Below are 19,570 nucleotides of genomic sequence, written 5' to 3'. Positions count from 1 at the left end.
ATGCGTGCCACAAGGAAAGGACATAATTTTTTTCAAGCCCACATTATGTAGCCCCCTCAGAATCACAACCTTAAACCTACACTTAGTACATTAAAAAGAAGCCACTGTCAGATTTGATAGTGCTTTTAAAGGTTGTTCATGTCTTTCAGAAAAGATGCAACAGAAATTCAGTGAAAAGTGTCATGTTTTGAAGCAGTAGGATTTGACGTTTATTTCACAATGAAAAAGGCCAGTCACTGAAATCTGCAGAATATCTTTCCATGTTCATGGACTTATCTTCTTTCATAAGTGAGCTGGGATGAGAGTTTCCAGTTAAACTGGATTCCCACTTTCTTGGCCTTAAATCATGCCCTCCAAAATCTCCTTCCTTCAGGGCCAACTTTAAGCCAGTTTGGACCAATTGCTCCCAATTGGGTCCTTTGTCTAAGGGCCCCCTGTGCTAGGATAAAAGTAAAAAATAAAATTTTTACTAAATCATTTCACAGTCACTAAAACAAGTGATTTTTTAACTATTAACTTTTCAAAGGTAATGGATGCATTTTGTAAATTATGCAATTTTATATTAAAACATACTTTGAGCCATTTGCTCCATTAACTCACCTGCATTTTTTAAGTGCACATTTGGATTGCTTTTCAATCTGCCACAGAGAAATAAAATCTATAACAAATTTATTGGGCCCAGCAGCTCCTAAGGCCATCCCTGACTTCCATTAACATCCCCAATGAAAGACATCTTCATTAAGAACCTTAGACTGAACTGGGTTGCTAGTAGATTCAGGACAGACAAAAGGAAGATCTTGCACTCAATTGATAATTAGTTAATAGAATTGACTGCAATAGGATGTGGTAATTGCAACTAGCTCAGATGACTTCAAAGGGTTGGCACCAACATTATGAAAAGAAAGTGAAATTCAAACTGAATTTCAGGGTTTCTACCAAGAAGAAACATCTCTGAACTTGCAGGGAGAGCAAAATAAGTGCCTATAAGACAAATGACTTTCCTTATGGAATTTGTACATTTCCCTACTTTAAAAAGTTGTCAGAAAAATAATGGTCTATCAATGGCTACTAATAGTAGTAGTTGGCAACCTTCAGTCTCGAAAGACTATGGTATCACTATGGTATCACGCTCTGAATGGTGGTTCTGGAACAGCGTCTACTGTGGCTGAAAAGGCCAATTCGGGAGTGACAATCCCTTCCACACTGGGAGCAAGTGAAGTCTGTCTCTGGTCTGTCTCCCTGGCAATGGGCCTTCCTTCTTTGCCTCTTTGCCTCAGTCTGTTGGCCAAGTGTCTCTTCAAACTGGAAGAGCCCATGTTGCACAGCCTGCCTCCAAGCAGGCCGCTCAAAGGCTAGGGTTTCCCACCTGTTGCGGTCCATTCCTAAGGCCTTCAGATTCCTCTTGCAGATGTCCTTGTATCACAGCTGTGGTCTACCTGTAGGGTGATTTCCTTGCACGAGTTCTCCATAGAGGAGATCCTTTGGGATCCGGCCATCACCCACTCTCACGACATGACCGAGCCAACGCAGGCGTCTCTGTTTCAGCAGTGCACACATGCTAGGGATTCCAGCACGTTCCAGGACTGTATTGTTTGGAACTTTGTCCTGCCAGGTGATGCCGAGGATGTGTCAGAGGCAGCGCATGTGGAGAGCATTCAGTTTCCACTCCTGTTGTGAGCGAAGAGTCCATGACTCGCTGCAGTACAGAAGTGTACTCAGGACGCAAGCTCTGTAGACCTGGCTACTACTACTGATGTCTATATGAAACCTCCATGCTCAGAGGCACAGGGACCAACAGTTGGGGAGGGCTGTTGTCTCCAGGCCCTGCTTCTGAACTTTCCAGAGGCATCTTATTGGCCACTGTGAGAAGCAGGGTGCTGCACTTGATTGATCTTTCATCAATCAGAAGGGTGCTTCTTATGGTTGATGCCTACCTTATGGCAGCTAATTGGATTTGGTGACTTGGCCCCCCTTCCGATCATCATCATCATCATCATCATCATCATCATCATCATCATCATCATCTTCTTCTTCTTCTTCTTCTTCTTCTTCTTCTTCTTCTTCTTCTTCTTCTTCTTCCTCCAGTAAACTAACTGTGTACAGTGGCAACTAAAAATGGTAGGAATACCTCTTGCGAAAAGACCAGCTTGGTGGTGGGAACCTGGGATGTGAGTTCAGAAACAGTTTTCTGTTGGGACAGTTTTCTAATCACGATGAGAATACATGAAATGACCCAAACTGTGGCATAGCTGGAGGAGGGGGAAAGCACTAAGAATTGCAGGGAGCCTCACCGCAACATTCAAGGAGCTCTCCCCCTCCCCTTTGGAGCCATTCCAGGCAGTGGGAGCAAAACAGAGGTGGAAGCCCTGTTCTGATGGGGAAGGGCCCCTTGCATGCTGGGAGGAGGCATCCTGCAAAACTTAGTGCTTTGCGCCCCCTCTTGTTACACCACTGGTTCCAAGCATGTGAAAAGGAGAGAAAGAGAGCATCCCTTGCCTTAAAAAATTACAGATGGAGCTCTTCACCATTTTGTTGGAATGGAAGGGTGCACAAAACATGGCTCTCTTTGGTATTTTGAACCTTGACATGCTTGCGTGCTTTCATCTGCCAATCCTCCAGAGCAAAAGAGCCACTGCCGTTTCTTTTTTTCCTTCTTTTGTGAAGTTCAAAAAGTTCATTTTGTACCCGACAGGAAAAGAAAGGCAAAAGAAAGAGAAAGCTGCCTCCATTTATTATTTCTTTGCATGTTCGGCGGGGAGCCAAAGGTTTGTTATTCAGACGTGAGGCATTGTTATGCTATATGATGCAATGCAATGAAGTGATTGGTCTTGAAAGATGAAAATGTGTCTCCCTGGGACAATCACTCTCAGAAGTGTTCATCTGTCAGTTTGCACAGTGGCTTTCCAAGCCAAAATCAGAACAGCAGAAACACTCCACATCTGTGTTGCCGGCTCTTACTTTTCACAAGTCAAATATAAACATAAACAGTGGGAGGCTGGTTCCTAGGATGAAGTATATAAAAGTCTTGTGGTAATGCCATTAATATTCTGTGTTTCTCAGGCACATTCTGACGAGGATTGTCTGGCACTTGGTGATCTTCCTTCCCAGGGGGTTCTTGCAAGCATTTCTTTTTGGTTTCTCACTTGCGCTGGTTTCTCTCACTTCCCTGACCCATTCCTCAGCTGACGAGAAATGTGAACCCACATTTCAAAGAAAAACTCTGTTTCTTCTGGATCAGTACTGCAATCTGATGGAACTGACATTTCTGAAGTGTCAGAGGCATGTAACAGCAACAGTGGAATTAGAATTGAAGAGCTTCGGAAGAAGCATCTTATTCAAAGGTACCCAACAAATTCAGGGAACTGGCAAACTGCCACTCCTCAGGATGGCCACAGGCTTCAAAAATCTCTCTGGGAGGCAATTCAAAAATGCATGGAGGTGCAGATGACTAGTAAATGCCTATTAACTACTATAGTTAAATAGAGCCTCCCTATTCAGTGGCAATATGCTGCTGAATACTGCTTGTTGAGGACCAACAGTAAGAGATAGCTGTTGCCTTCATGCCTTGCTCACAGGCTTCCCAGAGGCACCAGGCTGGTCAATGTTGTAACAAGGATACTGGACTAGCCAGACCTTCGCCCTGATCCAGTATGTCTCTTCTTACATAGTTGAATCTCATGCATTATGTTAATCAATAAAACTGTCTTTCCTTAGGAATGCTTTGGAATGTCGAAAGGGTGCCCAAACCAGCCTGGAGTTACATTTGTGTTTCTGTTTCAGTGGTCTGGTTTCTTCAGCTTTGGATAAGTTTTATGTACTCATCTCTACAGATATTTCATTGGCTTCTGTTTGACCCATTTTGCAGCAACCACATCTCACTTGCCACAGAAATAATAAAAAGGCCTGATGATTCTCCCAAAAATTTAATGTTGAAGATACGCTGTGGTTATTGCTAACTCTTGGGCTTTACAGTCACAGTTTAGTTCAAAAGTTTGAGATGAGAATACAAATTTATTATGGGGTAGATAACAGTCCACAGAGAAGAGTAGTTCTGTATTTCCTTCTGAATGGGCTCTGCTTAGCTCTGCATTGCAGAGTCCAAACATTAATATGCTTTAGTAAGCCAAGGTACAGCTGGAAGTCAAGGGGAAATTCACCTTGCACTTTCCTTCTCATTCTACTGTTCTGCTTTTGTGTTTTGTTTAATTAATTTCTTTCCACCATGTGGTTCTAAACCACAGAGGTCCCTGGCTTCTAAACCTAGGAGCTATGATAACTATAAGAATGACCAGATTCCTCCTCTTACATCACAGTTAGCACTGATGAAACAAACCCCAAGTTTGTCCTAGAAACAGACATGTCTGTCCTTCCTGTTATTCTACCTACCTGGCAAATATGCCACTGCATACTGGCCCCTCAAATCCCTGGGAGGAAGAATCAAGCCACTTACCTTGCTCCATTCCATGCAATCCTTTTCAATGCAATGGGAAGTGCAAGTCATGCTGGGAGATCCCAGAATGTCCTGCACTTCCTGCTTTGATGAAAGTGACTGCTGAATGCCTACCTGTTCACCTTCCTATTGTGGTCCTTTTAAACGAACCAGGAAGTGCACTCATAGCAAAAATTGAAGCATAGTATGAAACACACTACTGAAAGACCAGAGTGAGCGGAATGGGTGTGGATTTGAACGTACCTAATCTCGCACAGGTGGTTCCGAACTAAAAGTCTGTATTCTTGACAGATAATGAGAATTTATGAATTTCTTTATTTCTGCTGGTGCATTCATTACCAGGTTTGTGGCTGGACACTTCTTTTTCTGGTAAACAAAATTAACAGATACTTTCTGTTCCATTCTTTAGCATGTTGTGGAAAGGCTTTTGGTTCTGCTTTGTTTGGGCTATCTGCAGTAGAGAGGGCGAGCAGGATCTAAACAATGACAGGGTGGTAATGAATTATTTCTGTGCTCCATATTCTGCCACATGTGTTACCCCACATTGGTGTGTGATGTTTGCTCAAATCCTCCATATCATGATCATGGCGCCAAGTGGCGCCAAACATCCTACGGTTGTTGGGTGATTCGACTGGTCTCTCAATAAATAAGACTTCACGTGTATTCTTGTATAGTGCTCTCCCAGTGTGGAAAACACTTTGCATTGATTGTATTTCTGTGGTCCTCAACCCTGCAAGATAAGTAGGCAGCTGAGATTGTTTAAGGCCAGCTAGTGATTTTCATGGCAGACCCTAAATTTGAACCAGGAAGTTTTGATTCACAGTTCAGTCTCTGCTGTGCTACAACGTACCAGCTCCATTGTATTGGGCAGCTGGATAAATGGCCTGCTTGCCCATCTGTTACCATCCCTTGTCATGCTTTGCTGACTTTACACATTGCATTGGTTGGCAACCTTCAGTTTCGAAAGACTATGGTAGAAGCCTACAGCCTACAGCGGTATTCCCAGGTGGTCTCCCATCCAAGCACTAACCAGGCCTGACCCTGCTTAGCTTCCGAGATCAGACAAGATCAGGCATCTGCAGGGTAACAGTTGCTGCATTATAACCTAAGAAATGTACTGCATGAGTTTGCTCTGGGACAAAGCCCTGTATGGGATACTCTCTCCCCCCCCCCCCCAGTGCCTCCTGATGGCACTGGTACTGAAGGCTTAGGGGTTAGCCTGGCCATATGGGCCCTTGACCTCAGCCAAACTCTGATGCCACCCCTGACTAGAGGCTTGATACTGGGATTTGTGGTGATTTGCCACTGGTTTTGTGTTGTATATGGTTACAAAGATCATGCATGGGACTGAACTGATTTTTAGGGGTTTCCCTGATAGTTCTCTTCCTGATAGCAGCAGAACTCCTGTTGTTTAACACAGAGACTGCAGCTCTGGGCTCCACACTGACAAGCTGGAAACTATTCAGCACGGTTCAGCACGAGAGTTTTACAACGGCGCTCTTGAACAATTGCAAGTGATTTGCACGTGGAAAATGGCTTTCTGGCAGAGAGAGACGGCTTTGCCTGTGGGGAAGGCTGCCATCTGTAATGTAATGAACTTGGCTGCTAATGTGACGCTCCCGCCACAATTTTGGTGATGCTCCAGCAGGAGCCGAGGGCATGAATCTCCACAACATCAGGGTAAGAGTTGAATGCAACAGACTTGCATAGCAAGTAAAATATGGTTGATACAAAATTGACATGATCCCGGTTTGCAGACGTGAGTTCTGTATAGATCGGGATGAAGACCTGATCTACGCACAACTATGGTCGTGTATTGTAGCTTTTAAGAAATTCCATCAATATTTGCATATGGAAGGTCCCAATTTCAATTCCCAGAACTTCCCATTAAAACTCTTAGCATGCTGTGCACTGCCCCCCTTTAGCTACACTACTGCCTGAGTCCTTAGAGTAGAAAAGTTAAGAGAAGAAAATGCTGAGCTCAGTAGGCCAGCGGTCTGATGGGCAGCCCAATCCTGAGATTCCTGGTGCCAGCTATCGCAGCGGTGCCAAAGGAGCCACAGCAGAAATGGCACCAGTGGGCACCAGGAAGCAGTCAGAGGTCTCTTTGGAGGAAGAGGACTTTTCTTGTCATCTTCCCCCGGGGAAAGTTCCAGGTCCAGCAATGGGGCTTTTCAAGTCTGCACCAGCTATTTTTGATGGCTATTTTGTTGGCTCCTGCCCCGATTCCTCCCCCCCACCTGCCCAAGAAGCTGCACTGCCGCCTGCCAGTCAAACCTACCCCTGGAGGTGGCATGTCCTCCTTCTGTCAGCTCTGGGCCTGGTGCCTGACTGGTGTGGGCCCAGTGCCAGCAGTCCTTACTCCCCAGGCACCATAAAAGTGCTTTACAGTATGTTTTTGGCACCCAGCACCAGCACTAGGGCTCAGCGCTCAGGGCTCAGGATTGGGTCCTCAGTTTGACAAGTATAACAAATACTACTAACTTTTTGACAGAAATATATGTTTGAGTTCGGATGGATTGGTGATTATTTGGAACATTGGAACATGGAGCGCTGAGGTCGGCAGGCAGTGCTTTGCCAAGTTTCTCGGCAGTGCACCTTCCTCTCTGTGGTTATTTAGAGCGACATGTATGGACTGGGGCTGAAGCTACGATGAGTCTGGACAACATCGTGGATCTGTCAGACCATTATTGGTCCATCGTCCCCAGCCCTATCTACTCTGACAGCAGCAGGTCTACAGGGTCTCAAGCAGAGATCTTTCTCATGTCATGTGACTAGATTTCTTTTTGAAATGCCAGGCATGCAAAACATGTCTTTATCCAATGAGCTATGGTCCTTCTCCAGAATGAGATGTCCAAAATCTGGCTTTATAGAGCAGAGTGTGATTAAGCCAGTAAGGGCGCAATCCAAACCTGCACTGGAGCAGGCAAGCCAGGAGACTTGCGCTGCATCCAACGCAGGTTCGTTGGGTGCAGCGGCTCAGCCATGGGCAAGCGGAAGCTCTTCCCCTTACCCGTGGGCAAGGGCTGCGCGCCCCTATGGGTCTCCTCGGACCTGTACCACCTCTGGAGGTGACACAAGTCCGAGGAGAGCGGAGCGGCACGAAGCCGCTCTGCTCTCCCTGGTGATGAGGGTTGGGATCCGGCATAACTGCCGGGTCCCAGCCCCGCCCCTGGCTCCCCGCATGCCCATACCTGGGGCCGCCCTCCCCCCACCCAGAAATGCTCCCTCCCGCCCCCTCCCCATGCCTACCTTTGCCGCTTGCGTCGGCGTGAGAGTGCCAACAAAAGTGGCAGTGCGGGAGCCGCTGCAGAGGCTTCTGCCTGCCTCCGTGCATTGGTGCATGTAAATGTGCTGACGCGGCTCCCAGCCACGGAGACGCAAACATGCTTTACGGCCCTACATGTTTGCGACCCTCCTATGCCGGCCCGAGGGACTTGGGCTGGCATAAGGCACACTTTGGATTGCGTCCTACGCCTTTCAGGGGCAGCATCCTGATGTATCTCAGGAAACAAGGCTCAGTAAGCCACAGTGCTGACTGGGATCAATGAGGATGGACCAGTAGGCCCAGAAGCTCCAAAGTCCTATACAGAGTGGGGAATAAAGGATGGTGGAAACCCAATTAAGGCCACTCCTTGCAAAGAGAATGTTTCATTGCATTTTTCCAAATTGCAGATTTAGGAGCTATTTTACACATAGTGTTAACTAAAATGGCTGATCCAGGCTCATCCACCAAAGCAGGTGGATAGTTTTAATGCAACTCATTTGAGTCAGGATGTGGCATGTGGCCATGGCTGTTAATTATGTTTTTTTTTAAAATAGGGTTCAGCGACCCTCCCCTTTTGCCACTTTCTCACTGAAAACTGCCCCGCTCCAAAATAGCTTTTCTGTCACAAGAGTGCCTTGCATATTCTAGGAGTGTCAGATGTAAGTCCCGTGGGCCAGATATGTCCCCCAGAATTGCTTTATTCCCCCCCCCCAATAATTGGGCTCTCCCAGCACCACTATGAGCAGAAGCAGCACTGCTGAAAGGGTGGTGCGGGGAGATTCCAATTATCATGCAGGCTTCACTGCGGAAAGGGTGGCCTACATGATAATTGGCTCTTTCAGCACTGCCCTTTCAGAAACATTGCTCCTGCTGAGGCACTAGGAAGGAGGCCTCAGAGGGCGAGAAGCAGAAAATGAGAAAGAGGCAGACCAAGGGGGTGAGAAAGGAAGAAGCTACCGAGGCATTGGGAGAGTCCAGTTATCATGATCAATTGCACTTTCAGCAGCTCTGCTTCTGCTGAGGTGTCACTTTGCAGAACACCTTTCCAGCTACTGGGCTGCAATGTGAGGCCTCAGCAGAAGTGGCAATGCTAAAAGCATTGATAACTGGGCTCTCCTACCCCTGCTAATTGGGTAAGAGGCACTTTTTCAAGTGGGTGCTCCTTTTTTAGCAGGGGGAGAGTAACTGGCCCACCTCACCCCAGCACTGTCTGTTCTAGTGGCAGTCTGCTGGTATTCATTTGCATCTTTTTAGATGTGAGCCCTTTTGGGACAGGGAGCCATTTAGTTATTTGATTTTTCTCTGTAAACTGCTTTGTGAACTTTTAGTTGAAAAGCGGTATATAAATACTGTTAATAATAATAATAATAATAATAATAATAATAATAATAATAATAATAATAATAGTAGTAGAGAGATAATTGGCCTCACCCATTTCATGCAAATGTGATCAAGGTTTGCATATTTTCTCTGCTGTCATTTGCAGCTAATGAGTATCTAAGTGAGGAAAAAGTGCTTATTCCCGGTCATCACCTGCTTAATGACAGCACTTTCAGCCTTCAGCTGGCGCCGTGAATACTGTTTGGCTGTATGAAATGGGTTTGACACCCCTGTTCTAGAACCTCAACCGCATGATTCATTCTCAAGCGTTTCATTCTTTATGATTCATTTGTTTCTTGCCCAAAGAGGGCAACAAAAGATGTGTCTCAAAGATGAAGATGACGAGTAAATACGGTTTTGCAGTGACCTTCCTTTTATTGTCCAGGTAACCAGATTATCAAACACCTTCTTAGAAATGTTTCTCACTCAAAGCAGTAGTACATTCTCTTTGTTCCAATGGAAGCAGCAACTACTTCACGCATTCCTGCATCAGATACAATTGAGGTCCACTTAAGCGCTAATCAAAATACTTGCATTGCCTCTCACCACCACAATTTCTATGTGACTTCTAGAACTGAAAGACTAGGAGGGCTTGTGAAGATGCAGGGGAGAGAATAAGATGATTGAATATTTTGAAGGATGCTAACATACATGTGATATTGAACAAACAAATGGGTAGGGTTAATTGTTTAAATGGGAGGTGGAGACAGTGGCTTTTTCAATGCTTTTTTCTGTCACTGGTTTTATGCAAGTCTTTGAGATCTTGTACGTTCTAAAATGTCCCATTTGAATTGCAAGTTCAGAGGACAACCTTCAGTTCTCAGAGTTCCTCATAGCATGCTGATGCTTTCGTCTCCACTGTGTATCGAGGACATTTTGCACATTTCCAATGCATTTAGGTGTTTCTCATTGTGGTATAAAAGGAAGAGTTCATAGCAAAGGGCAGTGCATAAACCATGTGCATGGCTGATTTCAGTTTGGGGAAAACACTTAAAAATGAAACTTATTTCAATTCTTATTCTTATTTCTGAAAATCAGATAAATCCAGTTTGTATAATCTAAGCGGGAAGAATATGTACAAATATAGTTTTTATTTTGCTTTGGTTATGGCTAGGGATGATGACTGAGGGCTTGGGCATTGTAAATTACTTTTTCTATACTTGTTCCATTTTTATCCCCCCCTTCCTCCAAGGACCTTGGGACAGCATATATAGTTCTCCCCATGATATCCTTAAAACAACCTTGTGAGTTTGGCCTTAACGGGAAGGTGGATTTGGAGGAAGAGAGAGTGGTAATATGTAGATGTACTATGTAAGGGCAGAGGCATTCTTTATATGGTATTTGCCTATATCTGCCTTCTGTGACCTTGGATGGAAACACATTGAATCTTGCAAAGGAGATTGCACGACGTTCAGAAGCGTTGATCAAAATACTCAGATAAGGAGCCATTTGCCCATACTTAAGCAGGATAGAGAAATTAAGAGGGGAGCAAATTCTAGAAGCAAGTTCAAAGAGGTTTTGTGCCTCAATGTCTCACATTCTTTGCTTTACCCTATGATAAACTCCAGGGAATGGATAGAAACTTAAAAAATCCAATGAAAAACCAATTGATTCAATTTTCGATTTAATTTGGCTATACCATTTAGAAGAACCAGACTCGGATAACATTCTGGATAGGAGACTGCCTGGTTTCACGTTATTAATGTAACTGGAGCCAGTAGCGTATGGTTAAAAGCCATGCTCTTGATACTAAGAGCGATTGTCCAGTCTCCAAACATAATGCAGAGTATGGTACAGATTTAGGTAAACCCAAGATAGCCCTCAAAAATTTAGCTTGGATACTCTCAAGGGTGTGATTTATAGCGCTAATCCAAATAGGGCACCCGTACAGGAGCTGTGCCAATACCTTGGCATTAAATACCTTGAGATCAGCTGGTATATAATGATTGCCCTGACTGAAAAAGAATTGATTGGTGCTCTGCAAAGTGACATGGGCCAAGTTTGTAACCAATTTTTGATGAGTACCCCAGCAAAGATTGTAGTGGAAGTGAATTCCAAGATATTTAAAGCTTTTGACCTTTTCTAGTTTCTCCCCTCCAATAGACCAAGTGCCTGGGCTCCATGATTTTGAAAAGACCATAACTTTGGTTTTCTGAGAGTTCAATTGGAGTTTGTTACATTTCAGATAGTCAGAAGTTCTATTTAAAAGTCGCTTAAGTCCAATAGGTGTACAGGAAACTAGTACTGCATCATCCGCATAGAGCAATGCTGGAATATGCATTGAACCTAGTTTAGGAATATGTCCATCTATCTGAAGCAAAAAGGGGGCAAAATCGTATAAAAAAAGATTTAAAAGTGTGGGTGCTAAAATGCACCCGTTTCACTCCCTTTTCTACCTGAATTTTGGGGGTCAATTTCCCAGAAGATGTAAATTTAATTTGGCAGGTGGTGCCTATATAAAGTTTCTGAATAAGAGTTAGAAGTCTAGGGTCTATATTAAGTTTAACTAGTTTGTCCCATAACAGTGATCTATTAACAGAGTCAAAGGTTCCTTTAAGATCCAGAAAAGCAACATATAATTTTTGATTTTTTAGCCTTGTGTACTTGTCAATCAAATGAGCTAAAACAGCACAGAGATCAATTGGAGAAGATCCTTTTCGAAATCCTATCTGATCCCACCCTGGAAGGCCCAGATCTTCCATCCAGGATAGCAGCTTGTTTAAAAGATGTTTTGCATAAAGTTTTCCCCCCACTGATAAAAGGCTTATAGGTCTAAAATTGGAGGGATCACGATGGTTGCCTTTTTTGTAAATAGGCACAATGCAGCTGGTATTATACCTGTTTGGTCCACCACTGTAAATAATGAGGATAGAATAGGGGCCCACCATTCGGGGTCCACTTTCAGGATCTCTGACAATACCAAATCTGGCCCAGGAGCTTTCCCTTGATTACTTTGAGAGACTAGCGCTGTAATTTCTTCAGTGGATACAGGAGGCCATGGGGTGGTTGCTAAAGGATTTAAAGTAAAAGATGCTAAGCCACTTTCACCCTCTCGGCAGTATAAAGCGGAGAAATAGCAGCACCATTCGTGCAGGGGGATGACCATCTGAAAGCAAGGTGCAGTTTTCTGAGCAGAATTGGTGATTATACCCCAAAATTGCTTAGAATTTTTATGTTCTACGGCAGCTAGTAGTTTATACCACAAGCGGGAAGCATAATTATGTTGCTTTTCTTGGATCAATTGTTTCAGCTGCTTCTTTAGTATAAAATATGTATCGGGAATTTGAATATCCCCTGAATAGCGGTACTGCTGGTAAACGGATCTAATCTGATTTTTGAGTTCCATACAATCCCTATCAAACCAAGGGGATGTTGCTTAGGATCCCTTCCCGGTACCAGCTTTAGCAGAGGGTATACTAGCGTAGGAAACTAAAGTGGATGAAAGCCTAGAGATTAATAACTCATATATCTTAATTAGTTCTATCGGATCTGACTCATTTAAAAGTTGGATTCTATAGCTCTTGTATGGCTCCGTGTAGAGCAGTTCCCTCATTTTCTGATTTACTGTAGTATTCCACATGATTTTAGGCCTAATTTCATATTCATTTTCAAGCTCTACATCAGGGGTAGAGTATTGGAAAGAACCTAATTCTAGCTTGAGTACTAAAGGAAAATGGTCACTCATTCCTAGATCACCAACCAAAAAATCAATAACATTGACCTTGAGGTGAAGTGGAACCAAGAAATAATGTATAACACTGGAACCAATGGCTGAAGCGTAAGTGAATTCACCTGAATTGGGGAAATCTACAAGGCCATATTGTATTATAATTGACACAGAATCTGGCCAAATAGAGGCCAGCTGCATTCATTTTATTATCTTTGGAACATCTTTCTAAAGTAAATAAATCAAGGAAAGATGAATCAGGGTCTAAGTTTGCAGCAGTACTGAGCAATGGCTCTGAATTTCCAACCCTGGCGTTGAAATCTGCACCAATAAGACAATGGCATGAAGGAAATTTTTTTTTTTTTTTTAATATATTTTATTTATTCATTACAGATACAGGAAAGGAAATAGGTTTAACTTTGGGTAGGGTACAACACAGGTTACACATGAGGTTTGGCCCCAGATTCCTACATACAACATTCAGTTAACACAGAAAAAACACAATAATCATCAATACAAAGGTTCACATATTTATCAGCATGAAGGAAATTCCATGTCTAACTCCTTGACAATTTCGGAGAAGGTGAGGAGCCAACATATTACCCAATACCAGCCAAACCGATGCTTCTGGAAAATCTGCTGGCAGGTGTGACAGTAACCACTCCTTCACTGTCTCCACTTGCTGTCTCTCTAGAATCCGTATCCAGATCCATACTGCCTCTGTTATGGAGGTCCTTTTTAACTATCATGGCTCATGGTGGCCTCTCTCTTCACTGATTGGCCAACCTCCTTTTACAGCTATCAAAGCCTATGGCCTTCATCACAGTAGCATAGCTGTGGGGGCAGTGACATTAGAACATAACATAAGAACATAAGAACAGCCTCATGGATCAGGCCATAGGCCCATCTAGTCCAGCTTCCTGTATCTCGCAGTGGCCCACCAAATGCCCCAGGGAGCACACCAGATAACAAGAGACCTGCATCCTGGTGCCCTCCCTTGCATTGGCATTCTGACCTAGCCCATTTCTAAAATCAGGAGGTTGCACATACACATCCTGGCTTGTAACCTGGAATGGATTTTTCCTCCAGAAACTTGTCCAATTCCCTTTTAGAGGCATCCAAGCCAGATGCCGTCACCACATCCTGTGGCAAGGAGTTCCACAGACCAACCACATGCTGAGTAAAGAAATATTTTCTTTTGTCTGTCCTAACCCTCCTAACACTCAATTTTAGTGGATGTCCCTTGGTTCTGGCATTATGTGAGAGTGTAAAGAGCATCTCTCTATCCACTTTATCCTTCCCATGCATAATTTTGTATGTCTCAGTCATGTCCCCCCTCAGGCGTCTCTTTTCTAGGCTGAAGAGGCCCAAATGCCGTAGCCTTTCCTCATAAGGAAGGTGCCCCAGCTCAGTAATCATCTTAGTCGCTCTCTTTTGCACCTTTTCCATTTCCACTATATCCTTTTTGAGATGTAGCGACCAGAACTGGACGCAATACTCCAGGTGTGGCCTTACCATCAATTTGTACAATGGCATTATAATATTAGTTAATATTAATATTGCAGGGGCTGCAACTTGCCATGTAACTGGTCACTTCCACTTGCAGTCGGAGCCATTCTCCTGACTCTCTTGCTGTAAGTTCTAGTATCAGGAGTGAGAGAGACAGAGAGAGAGAGAGAGAGAGAGAGAGACAGACAGACAGACAGACAGACAGACAGACAGACAGAGAAAACCTTCTCTATTCCACTTTCTCCACGTTAATCAAAATTTTTTTCTGGGGTGCCCAGAAGAGTACACAGGATTTCAAATGCCAGCACACAGGATTCATTTTCTTTTTAATACAATTTCATTTTTTATACCGGCTGTTTTATTTCTCAGATCATTTCCTAATAATCCCTAACATGGAATGTGTCCTTTCACTGTTGCAGTGCTCCGAGTTGAAATTTTTTATTTTGCTCTCCATCATGACCCCAAGTTCTCTTTTTCTAGAAAGTCACTGACAACTTCGATCCATTCCCATCAGTGTGCATGTGAAGTGGCTGGGTTTTTTTTTTCTTTTTCCTCCTACCAATGAACATCATTTTCCACTTACTTATGTTGAACCTGATTTGCTATTTCATTGCCCACTGATTTTGAGTGTTTCATCCTTGGCATGTTGTGGTCCATCACATTCTCTCATGATGGGGTCTCTGCTTCTTCCTTGGCAGGTCTGGAAATTACCCTATGAGAACAAGGGTCAAGTCATGGTCAGACAGTCAGATCAGGGATGGGGAGGTTCAGGTTTACATCTTCACAAAACTACGCTCACTGAATAACATTGGGCCAGTCACTGTCTCTGCTTGGCCTACCTTACAAGATTGTTGTAAGGATATAATGAGAACTATATCTGATGTAGTTCCCATAAGGCCAACCTCACAAGGTTGTTTTAAGGATAACATGGGAAGAACTATATATGCTGTCCCAAGGTCCTTGGAGGAAGGGTGAAATAAAAATGTAACAAATATAGAAAAAGTAATTTGCAATGTCCAAGCCTGCATTTCTTTCCCTGGGCTCTTATCTAATTCATGGCCAGGATGAGACTGTTTATTGTTATTTAACCTGTTTGTCACCATATAATTTTCCTGACTTATGGAGCAATGAAGCTCCCAAGATGTCATCTATTTCTTAGTTGCTACTGCTATTCTTTAGTGCCAAGTACCACCATTATCTCTTTGTATTTTCAGGTGTCCTCAGCAGGGATCCAGGAAATCAACAAGTCTTTCATTTGAAATGTTTCATTTCCTGCTAAAAATGACAGTTAATCTAGATTTAAAAAAAAAAATACGAAAATGCCCTCTTGCTTTGGACAACAGCAAGAAGCAAGCAAAATTAAGGAAGCATACAATGTAAGCTAGTATTTCAGATTTAACACACTAAAATCCAGGTTGATATTTTGTATGATCTGGGGCATAAACTCTCCACAGTTAACAGGTTATGTACTTTGAAGTTCTGCTGTCTTCAGTGGGAGAGATCCTTAACTCTTCAGTTGAAGCAAATAGGGTGTTGTATTCAGGCACATCAAATTAACTGTGCAGCCCCCACCCACCCATGGAGATATCCTGCAGCTAGCCTGTATTTGAAGGCCTTGCCAAGGAGCTACATATAACTCTGCTAGATTAACAGCAGCTGTGTGGAGCCTGAATGAGTTAACAAGAATCAGCAAACAAGAATTTGAAACACAAATGGGGTTTCAAAATGCTGAATTTTAGCAGGATTGTGCCCCTGGATTTCATCCTGCAGTGGATTTTCTGTTGCAGACCTACAAATGATTACTCCTCCTAAATCAGTGGTTCCCAACCTTTAGGAGCTCAGGGACCACTAAGACAAAATTTGGAGACAGCGGGGACCACATGCAACCCCCCCCCCCACAAAAATACAATTAAATTTGTAATATGCAAGAAGATTATTTAATAATTAATGTGATGGTTGTGCTTGCATTTGCTTCACTAGCTGTGAAAGTCTTGGGCTTACATGGAATACATGGAACACAAAATAATTCCCCCCTAACTCAGAGGTTTTCACACCCACCCAATTCAATCCAGTCTCTTTTCCCCCACAGCAGACCACATTACGCACAGCCCTTGCCTCTTTTAAGTGTGCAAAAACACCTCAAAAAGGGAGAGGGTAAGCACACGGGGATTATAGACAAGTCATGCAAGGTAGTTAAATGAGCCAACAAAAAGCACACACATCCCTCCATAGATCCTTTTGTTACACAGACCTGGCCCTGCTGCCCCCACTTGTGAGTCCACAGTCCTTAGGAAAGTGTTGAACACAATTTAGACAGGTCGGTCCTGAAGGAGAAGCACCAGCTCAGAGCGACATCTCAGAATGGCTGCTCCATGTCTCAGGAAGAAAAGTCCTTTTGGTGTACACTGCAAGGTCTTTAGGGGGGGGGAAAGCCTCTCTTCACTTCCTGTTCTAATTGCTGTCATGCTCTAGCTGTGGACTACTTTGGTTGGAGCTAAGAAAGTGTGAGCAAGCCTATAGGAAGGCTGCAGCCACAAAACAACAGCTGCCTACTCTGCCATTAGTCTGTGGAACTCCTTGCCCCAAGATATGGTGATGGTGTCTAGACTAGATGCCTTTGAAAGGTGATTGGAGAAATTTCTGGAGAAGTCCATCACAGCCGCAGTGTGACTAACAGCCCCATTCTCCGAATGTCTACTCAGAAGTAAGTCCCATTATAGTCAATGCGGCTTACTCCAAGGTAAGCATGCATAGGATTGCAATTTGAGGAGATAGGGGAACTGGCCAAGTGTGGGGTGGGAGAGGGCTCCCCATGGACAAAGCTGCTGCTGCTCTCTGAGGAGGAAGAGTCAGGTGTTACACCTGCTGTACTTGGCTACAGTGGTGCCTGTTCTGCAACTTCTGGGACTGCTTCTCCCCAGGTGGGCAACTTGCAGTAAGACAGCAGAGGTGCTGCTTGTTTCCCTCTCCAAAAGGGGTGCAAAAACCTGGTTGCCTGGATCCCTTGCTCCATCCCTGGGCATCAGAAGAACACATCCAAGGGGGCCCAATCCTGCCAACTGGGGAGGGGGTACCAGAGCTGGGGGTTGAGCACATTGTTTCTCCCCTCTCCTGCTGCCACAGTGCCTCCAACTCCCTTCCTCTGTGTTCCCTGGCCAGCTGAAGTCCAGACTCCCAGGGAAATCACATCCAGAGAAACCCACTCCCAGGGAAACTCCCCCAGCCAGCTATGCCTTTGGGAGCCTGCTCCTCCTCCTCCTTACTCCCATTCCTCCTCTTCCCCAGGACCCCCCTCCTCTCACAGACAAGGAGGGAAGGGAGGTGGAGGGGGGAGGCAGGAGACAGAGAAAGGCTATGCTCTGAGCTGTTCTGATTGGCTGCTGGCACTACAGAGGCTTTTTTTCTGCCTGGAAGGGCATTTTTTTTCTTTTTTCACCAGAGACGTCATGGACCACCTGGGGGGATGCTGTGGACCACCAGTGGTCCAAGGACCACAGGTTGGGAACCCTAGTCCTAAATGGACTAAAGGTCATTTTTTTCAAAATGTGGTGCTGTTCCTATATTCAGCAGCTTGTGAAGAACTGTCCCTATTCACCCCTTCATAGTGTCTTTTCTAATGGCTGTTTAAAGGTATTTCTTCTGTACCTTTTCAGATTGGGAGCCCTTTAATTTTTTTTTTTATCTTGCTGTGTAAGCTGCTTTGTGAATTAATTTTTTTGGTGGAGAGTGGAAGATAAATATTTTTCATCTTTGTCGTCTTCATCATCACCTTGAGCTGTGTTGTGCCACAGCTCCTCCCCACTGGGCCTTGCGCCCGCTTAAAGCTGATTAGTTTCCCTTGTTAAACTCACAAGTGCAGCAAGCAAGAGTCAGGTCCCAGTCCATTAAATGCAGATTGCCAACTCACAGTCCAAAGTCAATATGCCGGGTCACAGTCCAAGGTCAAAGTCCAGGTAAGCCAGGTCAGGTCTCCTCTGGGTCAGGGTAGCCTTTGGGCCTTCTGAAGCTGTCTTTTATCCTTGGATGTCTCATAATCCAAAATGTAGCTCAGCTGTGAGCTACCTTGTCTGCCCCTTGTTAAGTCCAAATTAGGCTCAGGTGAGCCATCCCTTCAGTCCATGTCCATTCAGAGTCCCATCAAGGTCAAATGAAGCTCAGGTGTCCATTAGAGTCCCATTGGCCTTGATTAATTACAGCTGTGGAGCCAGCCCTGCCCTTCCCAGAGCTGTCAACCAGCTGTCAAAACATGGAATCGCTGTCAACACCACATCATCCATCTGATGATCTTCTGATCTTCCATTACAAGCTGCTGATCCAAATGCTTCCCTTCTCTGGTTCCTCTGAGATTCATGGGAGCAGAAAAGAATAATTCCTAAATGTGTTTGGCCAGGGGGACGGGGGATGGGACAGAAGAGACAGAGAGAGTGAGAGAGCCTTGCCCCTATCTCTTCAAAAAAATACATTCCCTTAGCTGAAATGATGGAGGATGACAACCCTATTGTCCATTTCCCAGGAAGCACTACCTCTTTTGACTCAAACTGACAAACTCCTGGGCTGCCTAGTTCCCATTTAATCCTGCTCCTCAGCTATAGCTTGTGATGGCGATTTGGGCAATGCCCAGCCTGCCTGGCAATCTACTTTGAAAGATCCACGTCTATTATGCCTGCCTTTTCTCCCCCACTGTCAGTGTATTTTCATTAGAACAATCAAATGTTCATCTGTTTCTGAGAGACATAATGAGAAGTGAACGGTTCAGCCGGTTTGATGCTCCCCTCCACAGACCTTGTGCCAGCTCTATGGAAGGCAGAAAAAAGGATGTCCGTGTCAAAGGATAAGCTGTAAAAGAACAGACCAGAACAGCACAGAGCTTCCCTGTGACCCTTTCAACCACCTGTTTCCTTCAAAGGTGTTATAAGTTCTGTATTCCTTCATTGCCTATTGTACAGCTGGTAACTGAATTGCATTTTTGTGGACTTCTTTAGTACTCTTGTTTGCAGAATTCATGTCCAAAATGCCCATGAAAGAAGGAAGTTAGAAATATCACCTGGTTGTGTTTTCTGACTCTTTTCAACAAGTTTGATCTCCATCTCTCTGCAGTGAGTGGATCTTGCTGCAGGTTCAAACTTGGGTGGATCTGGAAATCTGTCAAAATAAATTTCCAGCTAAGGTTTGAAATGTCACCGAGAGTTGATCAAGGCAGGGAGGAGTTGCCGTCTTCTGAGATCACACTGGGGGGAAGCTGAGAGAAACCATATTTTCCCCTCACCGCAAGAAACCAACAGGGTTTGTTTTTCTT

Source organism: Tiliqua scincoides, chromosome 4, assembly GCF_035046505.1.
Source record: "Tiliqua scincoides isolate rTilSci1 chromosome 4, rTilSci1.hap2, whole genome shotgun sequence".
NCBI lineage: Eukaryota > Metazoa > Chordata > Lepidosauria > Squamata > Scincidae > Tiliqua > Tiliqua scincoides.
Note: the sequence above shows the minus strand (reverse complement) of the source record.